Genomic DNA, 14,163 nt, shown 5'->3' with positions numbered 1-14,163 from the left:
ATGGAAAAGAAACCTACTGAAACATTCGGGGAGTATGCTTACAGGAGGAGGGATATGACAATCTAAGTAGATCCCCCAGTAAGTGATCGAGAGGCCATCTCGTTATTCGTGGGTACGCTGAAAGACCCTTACCGCATGCACCTTTGGGGAGCCACTCCCCATGCTTTCATGGATATCGTGGCAGCAAGAGGGAGAATCAAAGCTAACATTAAGGTAGGCTTAGTCAGAGATGGTGGAAATGAGGCTAGCCTGGGCAAAAGATATCGTAGGAAGAAAGATGAGAAAATTCATATGGTCCAAGGGCATTATTACTAGGGAGGTGGAAATCGGTGGCCTAAGAAGAATTTTGCTTTCGGACCCTCCGTTAATCAGGTTGCGCAAACAGGCACGAGACTTCAAAGAGCTCCTCCTGAGCTGATGCCAGCCCAACCAATTAACCAAGTACAAGAAAGGGGTGCCCAAAGAAACATCAAGAAGATAGACCCTATTCCGATGGCTTATTCAATTTTATTTTCTCAGCTGGTGGAACAAAACATAGTTACAACCATTCTAGGCATTCCTGTCTCACCCCCTTTTCCGCGTTGGTACGACCCGGATGCCCAAAGTGCTTATCATGCCAATACTCCTGGGCACTCCATTGAGTGCTACTGGGCATTCAAAAACAAGGTACAGACATTGAGGGACGCAGGGTGGTTATAGTTTGATGATAAGCATCCTGGAGTTCAGAGCAATCCCTACTTGACCACGGGGAAGACTGCAGCAAGTAAAGGTCTAAGAAGCCACGAAAGGAAAAAGAAGCCCACCGATGACCGAGCAAATTGACTTGTTTTTCAATCACCAGAATAGAAAACCTTTTGCCATTTGATTTACTTCATGTCATATTTTTGTTATTTTGGTTTTTCCTTGTAATCTTGTGGCAGTTCTGCTCAATGAAATTATGCATTTTCGTTATGAATTCAAGTGCCGAGATTTTTTTGTTTGCTCGTGTCTCATGTTAAGATTAGGAAAACAAATGCTAGTATTCATAAGCCGTGAAAATGATGAGAACTCAAGTTGGGGAAAGGAATGATAAAAATGAAATAATTTCCCTCACCCTATGGATTTACGTGTCAACAAGCATGATATGGTGTTGTTTGTTCCACAAGTTTTTGATGCTCATCACTCCTGTTTTGATCAAATGACGGATGGACATTATTGGCCGGCCAGTTTTCCATAAAAGAACCCAACACTGATTCATCGCTTGTTACACCACTTAAGCCTAAATGTCAAACCATTTCTTCTAAAAAGTAATTTTCCCAAAATTAAACTGGGTTTAGGGTTTCAGGAGTCTGACAAATTGCATGAGACAATAATTGACTATCCAAAATGATGGCAGACCATCTTTCTGCTACCAAGAAAGAAGATCTGAAAATCCCTTGCTAGCCCTTTGAGCTCAAAATATTCAATCTTGATTTAACCCGTCAAAAGATCACACCCCACATTGGGGCCATTTTGAAAAGTTTAGTCCCTATTGAAATCCCAATGAACATGATGCTCAAAAGAATCCTCCATGAAAGGGAAAGCAAAAAAGAAGAAAATGCAGGAAAAAAAAAAAAGAAGAAAAAAGAAATGAAATGAAAAGGGACATGCTTAAGATGTGATCCTTGACCAATGATTACTCTTGATAATATCAACAAAATTTGATCCTTGCCATATCTTTTTCTTCAATAACCTTTATCCTGTAGCCTACATTACAGTCCAAACAAAGACTTGAGTAGATTGGTATACATTGTTGTCTCATTTGAATTGTTAGACTCAATATTGAGCCTGAACTACGTAATGATTTGATCCCAAAAGGGTACGTACGCAGTTTGTTCAAAAGGACAAGTTCGGACAATACTTTGCAAGTACCGTGCCATAAACTAGGGCAAAAGATATCATTTGGGGAAGGGAATTTTGAACCTTAGTTTCCTTATTTTTCTAAGAACCCTTACCCTCAGGCCTACGTTTCGTCCCAAGTCTTAAAATCCATCTTGAGATCAAAACAGAGGTAAAACTTCATTAAGCTATGGTCAATGATCAGAACAACATGGTGTCAATGGTTCCCCATCAAAATACAAAAGGGGGATATTTCCTTCAACAAAACTGGGGCAATCAACAAAGGGAGAAAGTTAGTCATCCGGGCTGAAAGACTAGTATCAATATCACATAACTTTCAAATATTGGTATAAAATTCTCCTCTCCGGCATGAACATAGTAAAACATCTATCTTGTGCTTATTTCCTTTTTGACTCTGTGAATTTGTCCAAAATGCATGATTTCTCACCCACAAAAACCCCTTCCGTCCTTCAAAAAGCTCTAGAAGATGATTGCACAGACAAGAAGTATCTTACAAGGATAACCAATTCAGGATTTGAGAAGAAAGCTAGGAGCAATCATAGGCGCGTGTAACTGGGGCAAATTATGTGAGGAGTTTCATTATAATCAGTTATGGTGCCTTTGCATCAGAATAGGAAACAGAGGATTAAAGATTGGCCATAATTTGTGGCAAATGGGGCAAAATTTTGAGTTGAGCCTTGCTATAGTCAGTCTCAGTATCTTCACATCAAGGTGGGAGTTGAAAGAGTGTAACTGAGGCAAATGACGGATCGAATCTTCGACAAACCAATTCAGGGACCCTCATTTTGGATTGGAATTTAAAATGGACAAAGTCAGAGTTAAGACCGTCGATTATCAACACATTGGAAAGTTCATGTTTCAACATGCATTTCAAGCATTGCATGAGGTAAATACACATTACATACGTATTATACATGTCCTTGCATCCTAGGTCACAGTTAGCAACATGCATACATATAGCGATAGAATACCATACATTCATGCTTATCATGTTGAATAGGATTTTTAAAATTCTTCTGCATCCTCATTTGAGTCTTCCTTGTTTTGAGAATACTTGAAACTGGGGCAATTGCCCCTTGGAAGAGAATGACACACCTTGAAACCAGGGCAATTGACCTCAGGAACAGAATGACATATCTTGAAACTGGGGCAATTGACCCTAGGAATAAAATGACATACCTTGAAATCGGGGCAATACAGCCCAGGCATAGAAGGACATACTTTGAAACTGGAGCAACTGACCCTAGGCACTGAATAACATATCTTGAAACTGGGGAAATTGTCCCTAGGAACAGAATATCACTTGGAAGAAAGGAGCGTAGGCCTTCAAATCCCAAAATTTGTCTCCAACATTCGAAAGATTTTATCTAAAATTCTCATTTTATTGTTATAGCACTCATTTTTATCCCGATGTGAGTCATTCTATTGCTATAGCGCTTGAGTTTATCTCAGCGTGAGCCATTCTATTGCTATAGTGCTTGGGTTTATCCCGGTGCAGACCATTCTATTATTATAGCACTCAGGTTTATCTCGGTGCGAGCCATTTTGTTGCTATAGCACTCGGGTTTATCATGGCGCGAGCCATTGTATTGCTATAGCGCTCGAGTTTTTCCTAGCGTAAGCCATTCTGTTGCTATAGTGCTCGGGTTTATCCCGACACAAGCCATTCTGTTGCTATAGTGCTCGGGTTTATCCCGACACAAGCCATTCTGTTGCTATAGCGCTCGAGTTTATCCTAACGTGAGCCATTCTATTGCTATAGCGCTCGGGTTTATCCCAATGCGAGCCATTCTGTTGCTATAGCACTCGGGTTTATCCCGACGTGAGCCTTTAGGTTTATCCCGGCACTAGCCATTTTGTTGCTATAGCGCTCGGGTTTATCCCGGTGTGATCCTTTCTCTTGCTATAGCACTCGAGTCTATCCCGGCACAAGCCGTTCTATTGCTATAGGGCTCAGGTTTATCCCGGTGCAAGCCATTCTGTTGCTATAGCGCTCGGGTTTATCCCGGCGTGAGCCTTTCTGTTGCTATAGCACTCGGGTTTATCCTAGCACGAGTGATTCTGTTGCTATAGCGCTCGAGTTTATCCTGGCGCGAGCCATTTTGTTGCTATAGCGCTCGGGTTTATCCCGGCACAAGCCATTTTGTTGCTATAGTGCTCAAGTTTATCCCAACGTGAGCCATTATGTTGCTATAGTGCTTGGGTTTATCCCGGCATGAGCCATTCTATTGCTATAGCGCTCAGGTTTATCCCGACGTGAGTCATTCTGTTGCTATAGCGCTCGAATTTATCCCTACGTAAGCCATTCTGTTGTTATAGCGCTCGGGTTTATCTCGGTGCAAGTCGTCATATGCTATAATGTTGGGGTTCGTCCCGGTACGAGTTCATCATTTGCTACAGTATTCAGGTTTATCCTGGTACAAGTCATTAGTGTTATAGTGTTCAAAATTCTCAAAATCCAGTACAAGACACCATGGAATCCACCACAATCCCCATTCACCCCTTAAAAAAAAAAAAAAAAAAACAAAATAAAACAAAATAAAAAACAAAAAAACAAAAGACAAAAAAAAATAAAAAAAATCCCTTGATCAATTTGCTCTAGCCTGGTAAAAATTGGTGTCTTTTATCTTTATAGTCATGTTGCTCTAAAATAATAGAGGAGCAGCCTCCACTGCTATTTTGAGCAACAGTGCCTATAAAGAGGGACAACTGTTGACACCTTAATTTTTACCAGGCCTTCCTAAAAAGACCTGGTGAAATAAAGATGAATTTAAGTCAAGCTAAAGTTTCACTTTGTTTGAGTGTTAAAAGTCTCATTTTCGATATCAAGATCAATTTCATCTTCAAAAATAAGCCCTAACACTTCGGATGAATTTTGTTTTCAAAATTGACTCTCCAACTTTCATTTTAAGTCGAGGATAAGCTTCGCGCCACTTTGACTTTTCTAGTTTTAAACCCAAGTTTTATGCAAGTGTGGGTTCTTTTTAATTTTAGCTAAAGTCCAGTGATTTCCAAATAAGGTGTTACTTTGAAAAAAAATTCTTTTTACCATGGTTCGGATTTTAGAATCAAATACCGTTTTTGTTAAAATCGAGTTTTCATTTTAAATGGAATAGGTATTTCAAGCTTCAAAAACCCTAAGTGTTGTGGTTCGAACTTAAAGTCATTTTATTACCAAGTGTCTTCTAGAAAAATTGGTTAGTAGAAGGTCAAAATTGAAGTGCATGTGTCACAATCTTATTAATCAAAAGGGGGAGGTGCATGTACGAGTGAAGTCATGCATTAGGATGGTACATACATAGGCATGCAGAAAAAAAATACAAAATACAAAAAATACAGGGAAATGAAAATAAAGTTTTACACAAAGAATTGTTGCAGGAGAGAATTCCCAGGTGCATACAGATTGCATTAGCCAAAAAGAAATAAAAAAATAAATGCAAAATAATAATCCATATACAACAAGAAGATTCCATTGCCCTCCATCCCGGTGCTGCCATCTGGAAACCTCCCAAAAGCCCTCCATTCCTCATCTACCACATGGACCCTTAGGATTACCTGCACACAGGAAAGGGAGAGTCGGTTAGCCTAGACTCCAAAAACCAAATCAGTCACATGTGCAAGAAATATTATTCCTTGACAAAATTGGTTGCAAGGGAATGAAATTGGCACTAAGAGGCTGCCCCAGCTCCCTATAAATAGGGAGGCTCCCGACACTATAGAAGGCACCCCTTAGATGGAAGTGAAACCCTGGTGAAATTGAGAGAAGTAAGAAAAAATTCAGAGAAGAGGGGAGGCTCTGCCAATTTTTAAACACACAGAGAGTATAGAAGTACTCTGCAGACGTTAGAAAAACTAGAGAGATTGAAAAAGAAAGCCGAGAAAATGCATAGAAGCTTTAAAAGAAGAAGATAAATTAGAAAGATAGGGGGATTCTGTAGAATTTGAGAAAGAGAATCAAAGAGAAAGAGGTGAAGGTCCTGCTAAATTGAGAGAAGAAAGAATTGCAGAGGAATGAGAACCTGTAGCATCGAGAGACTCAGAAGCAGAACCAAAACTCCCAAATATCCTAGGCAGATCCCCCAGGAGCTTGGGACAAGAAGAAAGGAGGAGGGAAGAGAAGAGGTAACTTCTGGCTAAGTTTAACTCTACTCAAATTCGGCTTGTGTGTGTGTGTGATTGTAGGTGTTTGCCTTTAAGCTTTAGATTAGAACTCGAAATTAAATAACATTTTGAATTTGCCTGAGATTTGGATCCTTTGATCCAAACCCGCAGACCTGAGCCCTGATCCAAACCCGAGGCCCCATTCTGAAATTAGAGCCTAAAGCCCATTTTAGAGATAAACCCATAGCCCGTGTTGGTAGCACTGAACCTTAAGCCTGTTTTCAAACACTTAACCCACGAGGTCCAAGCCTTGTTTTAAAGCCGGCTGAAAGCCCAATCTTCTTTTAAAAATAAGCCCATTTTCAGAAATTACCCCGGCCTATTTTCAAAATAACCCCCAAGCCTATTTAGCCAAACAAATACCCCAGCCTGTTTTCAAAATAAGCCCCAAGCCCATTTAGCCAAATAAAATACCTCGGCCCATTTTTTAAAAATAACCTTCAAGCCCATAAAAACCTCTTAACCTATTCTAACTAAGCCTTCACTCAAGCCCAAATCTCAGAGCCCACACATGTCTCAGACATGTGCCAACCCACTCACCCAGGCCTATCTGAGTTCCCTTAATTCACTCGGTTGACTCGCACGGGTCAACCCATTGCTCACCTCCCCTATATTCGACACGCGTTGGCTCATATCCATCTTCAACCTAAGACTTGAGACCGAACCCTACCTCTCCCAATCCCAGGACCAAAGCCAACACAAATTGGGATCACAACAATCATCACAAAGCAGATCAGTATCACCCTCACACACAAAGAAGTAAAAAATAATAATAATAATAATAATAATAATAATAATAATAAAATGAATAGTAAGTATGATAAGATAGAGAAAGAATAGGGAACTCAGCTTTCGATTTCGTCTTCGGCTACCCCGAACGAGTCTCGAATTTCACCCCCTCCTGGATCCCTCACTTGACCATAGGCTCTTCAAGCTTTGTTTTCCTACCATAGTCTTCTGCTTCATGATGGGAGCCATGAAACATGAGCCATGATCCTCTCGGTGCTTTGTAGGGTGAGAATATAACATAAAGGAGGGTTCAAGATTGGAGGCTTTAACATATCTAGGGTCCACTGCAAGTTTGGATCGGTGGATAAAATTCTAAGAGCGTTAGGTTTCAGATCTATGACAGAGTGAAGAGAGTGAGAGCTGAGAAAGCGAGTAGGTTCGAGAGAACGCAGAAACCACTAGGGTTTCTAATTCAAAGAAATAGAGGAAGATGAGAGGAGGAGAGTTTGGGAAAAGAAATGGACATGAAATTTTGGGATTAAGTACTTCAAGCCTCGGGACCATAGGATTCAAGCACATGGTGTGCTTTAGACCGTTCGATCAAGATACATACGAAGTGTCCTCGAGGTCATTGTATTGGTGTTTCCAATCCACACCCCTGATCGAAGCTATCTAAGCGATCCGCATTCTGTCCGTTACTCACCGTTCGATTTGGACCAGTCTGGAAGGTTGAGATTTTGTTGACGTCAGCATCCCTGACACGCTTGACCATCACCATCTAATCTCCGTTGCATCAACGGTCAAGACCTACCCAACTTCATGAGCATCAAAAGAGACCCGATCCCCGAGTGACGCGTGGTGCACTAGTGCGAGACGCCATTAATGTTGAGTCAAGTCCTCAATCCTAGCCGTTGGAGTCCTTTACTCATTAACGATCCAGATCGTGCCACAAAAAACATTGTCAGCATTGGGTGTCCTCACGCAAATCACAACCATTCAATCCCTGCGATGTGTCAACAGTTCAGATCGTCTGGGACAGAGGCATTAAATGCCGTCAATCCTTCCCTGACGATATGCGCCCATCAACTCCGCTTGTCAAGTGACGCGTGGTGCACCGCCCCCTCAGGCCATTAATAATCTCTGCCAACCACTGAGAACCGTCCGATCGCTCCTGTTTTGGACGTCCCAGATTCCACCACGTTGATATAACACTCCTATCTCCCCACGAGGAATCTGCTACATGGCATTTCCTCGTCCTTCCATCCCAACGCCTCACGTGGCCTCTCTGAGACCAACCGATAGGTATTCCCTGTTAACGCCCTCGATTGTGCCACGTCACAGATCTCTCACTAAGGTTTCTCAACCGCTCAGTAAGTGCCACGTGCCATCGTCCGGTCCTGACCCGGACCCAAAAATGGTTTTTCCGGACCATTCAATGCTCGACCGGTCTTATCTCCCCCCTCCTGAACCGGATCTCTCCGGTTTATTTGATTTTTAATTTATTTTATTTCAGAATAATTCTCCTTTTCTCTCAAATAAAATTCATTAAAAATCATAAAAAATTCAAATAAATACCAAAAAATAAGAAAAATTTGAAAAAATATCGTAAGGTAATTCTACCCACTTTTCATAAGCACATGCACATACACACCCATATATGTACACTTTCATTCATGCATTCTAACACTCTCACACACGTTCACATATGCAGGCCCACATTCATCCATGCAAACTCACACACTCACGTATGCACGCATGTCACCCCTCACATACTCATTCGTGCATGCGTTTATATACCCTCACATGTACGTGCATATACATACACGCAATTACTCATGTACACATGTACGCATGCATTCATATATACCCACCTTCACGCGTACACATGCTCGCATGTACCCATGCACATCATCCATGCACACACATGCACCTTCATGCATGTACACATTCATACATATGCATGTCATGCACGCACACACATTCGTGCACATGCTCATACATACACGCACACACATTCGTGCACATGCTCATACATGCATGTTCACACATTCATGCACATGCTCATTCATGCACACACGCACATTCGTGCACATGCTCATTCATGCATGCACGCGCGTTCACGCGCGCGCTTATCCATGCATGCACATGGTCATATGCTCATGCTCACACTTGCACCATGCATCATTCATGCACTCTAGGATACACCTGAACACATAACCTGCGCATTAGGTAACGCGTGTTGACAAATTGGTCTTGACCGGGACCTTAAACTAGTTTTCCCCCAAATCGGTCAATGTTTGACCGGTTCGTCATCCCTTGAACTGGTCCACACCGGTTTTCCCTATCTCACTTGATTATTATTTAGTTATTCAGAAAATCCACAAAATGGTCTCGACCAAGACCTTAAACTGGTTGTCCCCTGTGCCGATCAACATTTGACCGGTTCATCATTCCCAGAACCGACTCACATCGGTTTTCTTCATTTCCCTTGTATATTATTATTATATTCAGAAAATTCAAAAAAATCATAAAATTCTCAAAAATTCCAAAAATATTTTCATACTTTGATTTCCATTAATTTTATCTGCATTATTTTGAAGTTCGGGTAAAATATTGAAAAATCACAAGAAAATCACCAAAAACGTTTTCACACTTTAGAAAAAATCACAAAAATATCTTCCATCCCGAAAAAATTTCAAAAACCTCCCGGAATAGTATTTTCCTACTTAGAAAAACTTACAAATTTCAAAAACCATGGGAGCGTATTTTGTATCCTATTTTCTTGATTTTCTTTCCCGATGATTGCAACCAAGGGCATGGACTCTTCGGAGTATTGGACTATCCCGGTTCTGAGGGAATACTTATATAGTATTTTCTTTCTTTTGATTTTTGAAAGGGAGTAATTTTAAAAGGCTTATTCAATTAATTTTGGGATAATTCTTGATTAATCTGGTACCGTTTCTAAGAACTAGGGGGTGCTAATACCTTTCCTTCGCGTAACCGTACTCCCGAAAAAATATATTTTTTAAAATCACACATTCCATTTTTTCCCCTGCTCGCAGCCAAACCCACACATTTTTATGCGCCAAGAGAGAGTTGGTTCTCTTCGGGCAGGGATTGGGACGTCGCGACAATATATATATATATATATATATATATATATATATATATATATAACCTTTACTTATATATCTAATGTATAGTATATTATTATATACATATATATACATTTATGCATATTAATTTACCCTTATATGTTTTTATATATATATATATATATATATGTATATATATATATATATATCATATTATTCATTTAATGAATTCAATTTATTATTAATTTATTTATTTATTTATTATTATTATTATTATATTTTATTTTTATACTTCCATGCATATAATTTTCTAGTGTTACAATTTCAGAACAAAATTTTACATTTCAAATCACTAGATCTTCCAAAATTTGTACAATCTGAAAGCAAAATTAAGAACAAAAATAAAAATAAAACCAATCTTAATCTTCAACTCCTTCGTCTTCAGGCTTAATGTTAGTCCTTCAATTCTACAATTGATTTGAAACTCTAGATGCCCTCTCGCAAGAAGAAAAATATTGGGTACCAAGCAGGTACCATATTAGCGTCCTAGTTCATATCTAATATTAATGCAATGGCCATGGGGCAGATATTGTAGGCCTCTTTCCTCCATAAAATTTTGATACCTAATATTTCCTCCTATATAAAGTTAGTACTTTTATTTTTTTCAACCAGTTAATTAGTTTTCATATAGGTATTATCTGGCTAATGACTATATTTAGTTTAGGAAGTGCATCAAATAACTATCTATATATAAGCGAAAAATGGCTAAGCAGGGCTCATGCCCAATGCACATTATTTGTATTAAAAAAAACAAAGACAAAGAAGGTGAAGAGCCAGCTTATTTAAATGGTTGTGAATCTACTAACTTGCCTATGCCTATATATATATATATATATATATATATATATTTAAATGGTTTATTATAGTCATGCATTCATAATATATAAAAATGCTTAAATGTACAGAAATTAATATATTCAGTTAAAAAAAGAAAAACAAGGAGAAGAAGAAAAAAATCAGCCTTAAAAATTAACTCATATATTGTTTCTAAACTTAAGTTGAAATAAATAACTAATACGGCAGAAAAATAAAAGAGAAAACTCATTACTGTTCCATTGAAATAGTAAGAAAGAAATTAATTAGTTTAAAATTTTATTTATTTCTGTAACTAAACTTTATTATTGAAATAATTTTATGTATAGAAAAAAATATTAAATAATAAAAAATTTAAGAAGAAAATATTACATGAATATTAATTTATGCTCGTCCATCCCAATCCCCTGCTCCCATTAATGTTGACAGGAATGGGTGGCGTGAACCTAGTAATGGCAACATGGGCTGCCACCGGATATGAACAAGAAGCATAATCTCCGTCACCGTCACCGTCACCGTCACCGTCACCCTCCACGAGGTTTGCAGACTTGCAGCCGTTGTCCAAATGCATATGATATCTTATTATATTATAATATATAGGTGCTAGTAGTAAATATATTTCTATAATATATTATTATTAAATTATGTATCATATTTTTATATTTGATGATAATAAATATTTAATTTAGGTTTATTTATTTTTAAGATTAAAACTAATAGTATAATAGATCAATAATCATATTAGAAGTGTATCACAATATTTAACATTTATTATTGTTTTACAATCTTTACCTTCTCAAAAAGACATTTAATATTTTTTTTTTATTTTTAAGGATGTCCAAGCGGTATTATCTTCTTGGTGGATTTTATGATGATAATCTCAGACAAGTTTACATTAATTCACTACCAGAAGATATCCAGCCAGATTTGCAGAGAAAAATTGCTTCTCTCTCTCGACCTCTCAAAGATATCTCCTTAGGAGAAATTCATCAACTGGCACTCACTACTCTTGAAAAGTTATGTGACACTCATCAGTTGTTCGGACCATAACAGCTTTCTAGTAGGATTGTAGAAATACGGTCGATGGAGTATGAAGATACTGTGTACAGTAGTTGCTTCAGACGGGTCCATCTTCCAGACGTTGTGGTTACCCATAAGAGCGGTCAGCTTCCTTCTCCATGTGGATAGTGGATCGAACAACTGGAGGAAGGTCTAGAACAGTGATTTCTGGTTGGCGATAACATTATCCCGTACTGTGATGTCAGCTGGTGGAAATGTTCAAGAAGCTGCTGGTGGTCTGCATGACTTTTTGAAAACAATAATATATCATCGATGTAAATCAGGGTACTATGCAGAATAGGATTGAAGATCCTAGTCATCGCTTTTTGAAACAGTGACGGCGCGATCTTTATGATCAATGGCAGTTAGCGTCGTGTTCTGTGTTCTAGCATTCTGGGTTTGCCAGTTCAGAACTTGTTCAGCTTGAGATGGAAGCTTCCTTGATCCATCTGTTTGAACTTCAGAGGATTGGATGAATGGTCTAGAATGAAGGTTGGACTCTGTATATGACCTTGGTTCCAAGGGTGGAAACTGTTTGTCATACGGAGAAGCCATGAAACAGGGAATTGGCTGAGATTGTGATAGTTTGGAAACTTGAGTTTGGTAGGGTTCAGTTTGATATGGTTTTGGTCCAGGTTCTTCAGGAGGAAGGAGACCTTCTTCTCGAAGAATTTCAAGGGCTCTATCGTAGATCCACAAAGGCTTTGGTTTTGGATCTGGGCGTCGGATGCCTATCCATGGGCTGGATGGGTCATCAGGTTTTGGTTTTGGATCTGGGCGTCGGATGCCTATCCATGGGCTGGATGGGTCATTAGGTTTTCTGTGAGGAGAAAAGGGTTTACAAGATGGTTTGGTTTCTCTTTTTTGTGATTGGCGGCAAGACCAATCTGGATCGCACATGGAGGGATCAACATCCCGTATAAAGTGTCCTACAATTTTGTCTGTATAGATGGGGGATCCGTCTGCTTCAACATGACTGACTGGAATGTCATCCTCGAAAGTGACAGGCTTTATCATTAATGACTGGAAGCAAGGTCATATACAGAGTCCAACCTTCATTCTAGTATTCTTAAAATTTATGAAATATGTACTATATTGTATTAATATAAATTATCATATTATAATAAATACTATCATTTCATGAATCAGAATTTGATTTTGGAGTAAAGTAAGGAATCAAAATATAGGTAAAGGGAATGAGAATCGGAATAAGATTACCGTAAAACAGTTGTTAACAATGGGAATCAATCATAACTTAACATTCAGTCAACCTAATAATTTCTCCAAATGATAAGACATGTTAAGGGGGATGAGAAAATAATATTTCAAATATTAGACGTCATAAATTAATCTTACATTTATTAATATTAGAGGTTTAAGGAGGGCGGTCATTTTCAATATGTATATAATTTAGGAAATAGACATACAAATATGTGGAGGGGCAGATTCCTTGTATAATTTCTTAGGCGAATGGATTACAATGTGTGCTACCAAAATTGATTGGTCATTAATGACCCACTTACTCAATTATTACCCATTTATATGAAATAATTTGACTCATTTATGATCCTATTTATTTAAATATGACTCAAATTATTTACAAATTTATTTAAAAAAAATATTTTCTTACATTTTTTTTAATATGCTTAAATGATTCATATACCACAAATTTGCCCATTTGATCTATCAGGATCAAGTGCTATCGGTTCTTCTAAAACTAACTTGTAGTAGAAGGGGTATAATTTTTTCCTTTAAACGGCAACGCAGAGCCCCGCACTAAGTATCGGGTGAACATGAGAGGCTACACCAATTCCAAGTAGGGGTGCTCATGGGCTGGCATGCCAAGCACTGTCGAGCTGGAGCCCACTGTTATGATCCCTCGCAACAGGGATGACTTTTGACTTCTCATAAAGCCAACAATCACCCCCTAGCAGCTACCCTAGGAGTACTCGAATCTGTGACCTTGCTCTGATACCACTTGTCAAGATCAAGCACTACCGATTTTTCTAAAACCAATTGGTGGTAGAAGGGGCGCAACTTTTCCTTTAAATGGTAGCATAGAGCCCTGTACTAAGCGTCAGGTGGACATGAGAGGCTGCACCAATTCCAAGCAGGGGTGCTAATGGGCTGGCTCACCAAGCACTGTCAAGTTGGGGCCCATTGCTGCGATCCCTTGCAATAGGGTTGATTGCTGACTTCCCATAAAGCCATCATGATCTTTGTTTAGGATTGAACATTTATCACCAATGAGAAAATTGGTGTTTGGTTTTAGTTTGATTTCATGAATTATAATATTCAATTAATGGAATTAATCAATTTATATATGATTAACCAAATTAATTAATTTATACTAACACATATAATATGG

The 14,163-nt window shown here is 38.7% G+C and overlaps 1 long non-coding RNA gene across 1 annotated transcript; it reads right to left on the bottom strand.

Annotated features, from left to right (window-relative positions):
• Nucleotides 1-5,093: 5,093 nt before the first annotated feature.
• LOC131160084 (uncharacterized) lies at nucleotides 5,094-7,281 on the bottom strand. The gene is made up of 2 exons (XR_009137925.1): nucleotides 5,898-7,281; nucleotides 5,094-5,433 (listed from the first exon to the last, which is right to left on the bottom strand). It is a non-coding gene; the product is annotated as an uncharacterized LOC131160084 (long non-coding RNA).
• Between the last annotated feature and the right edge of the window lie 6,882 nt (nucleotides 7,282-14,163).

Source organism: Malania oleifera, chromosome 7, assembly GCF_029873635.1.
Source record: "Malania oleifera isolate guangnan ecotype guangnan chromosome 7, ASM2987363v1, whole genome shotgun sequence".
Classification (NCBI taxonomy): domain Eukaryota; kingdom Viridiplantae; phylum Streptophyta; class Magnoliopsida; order Santalales; family Ximeniaceae; genus Malania; species Malania oleifera.
This window is presented reverse-complemented; position numbering and strand designations above follow the sequence as displayed.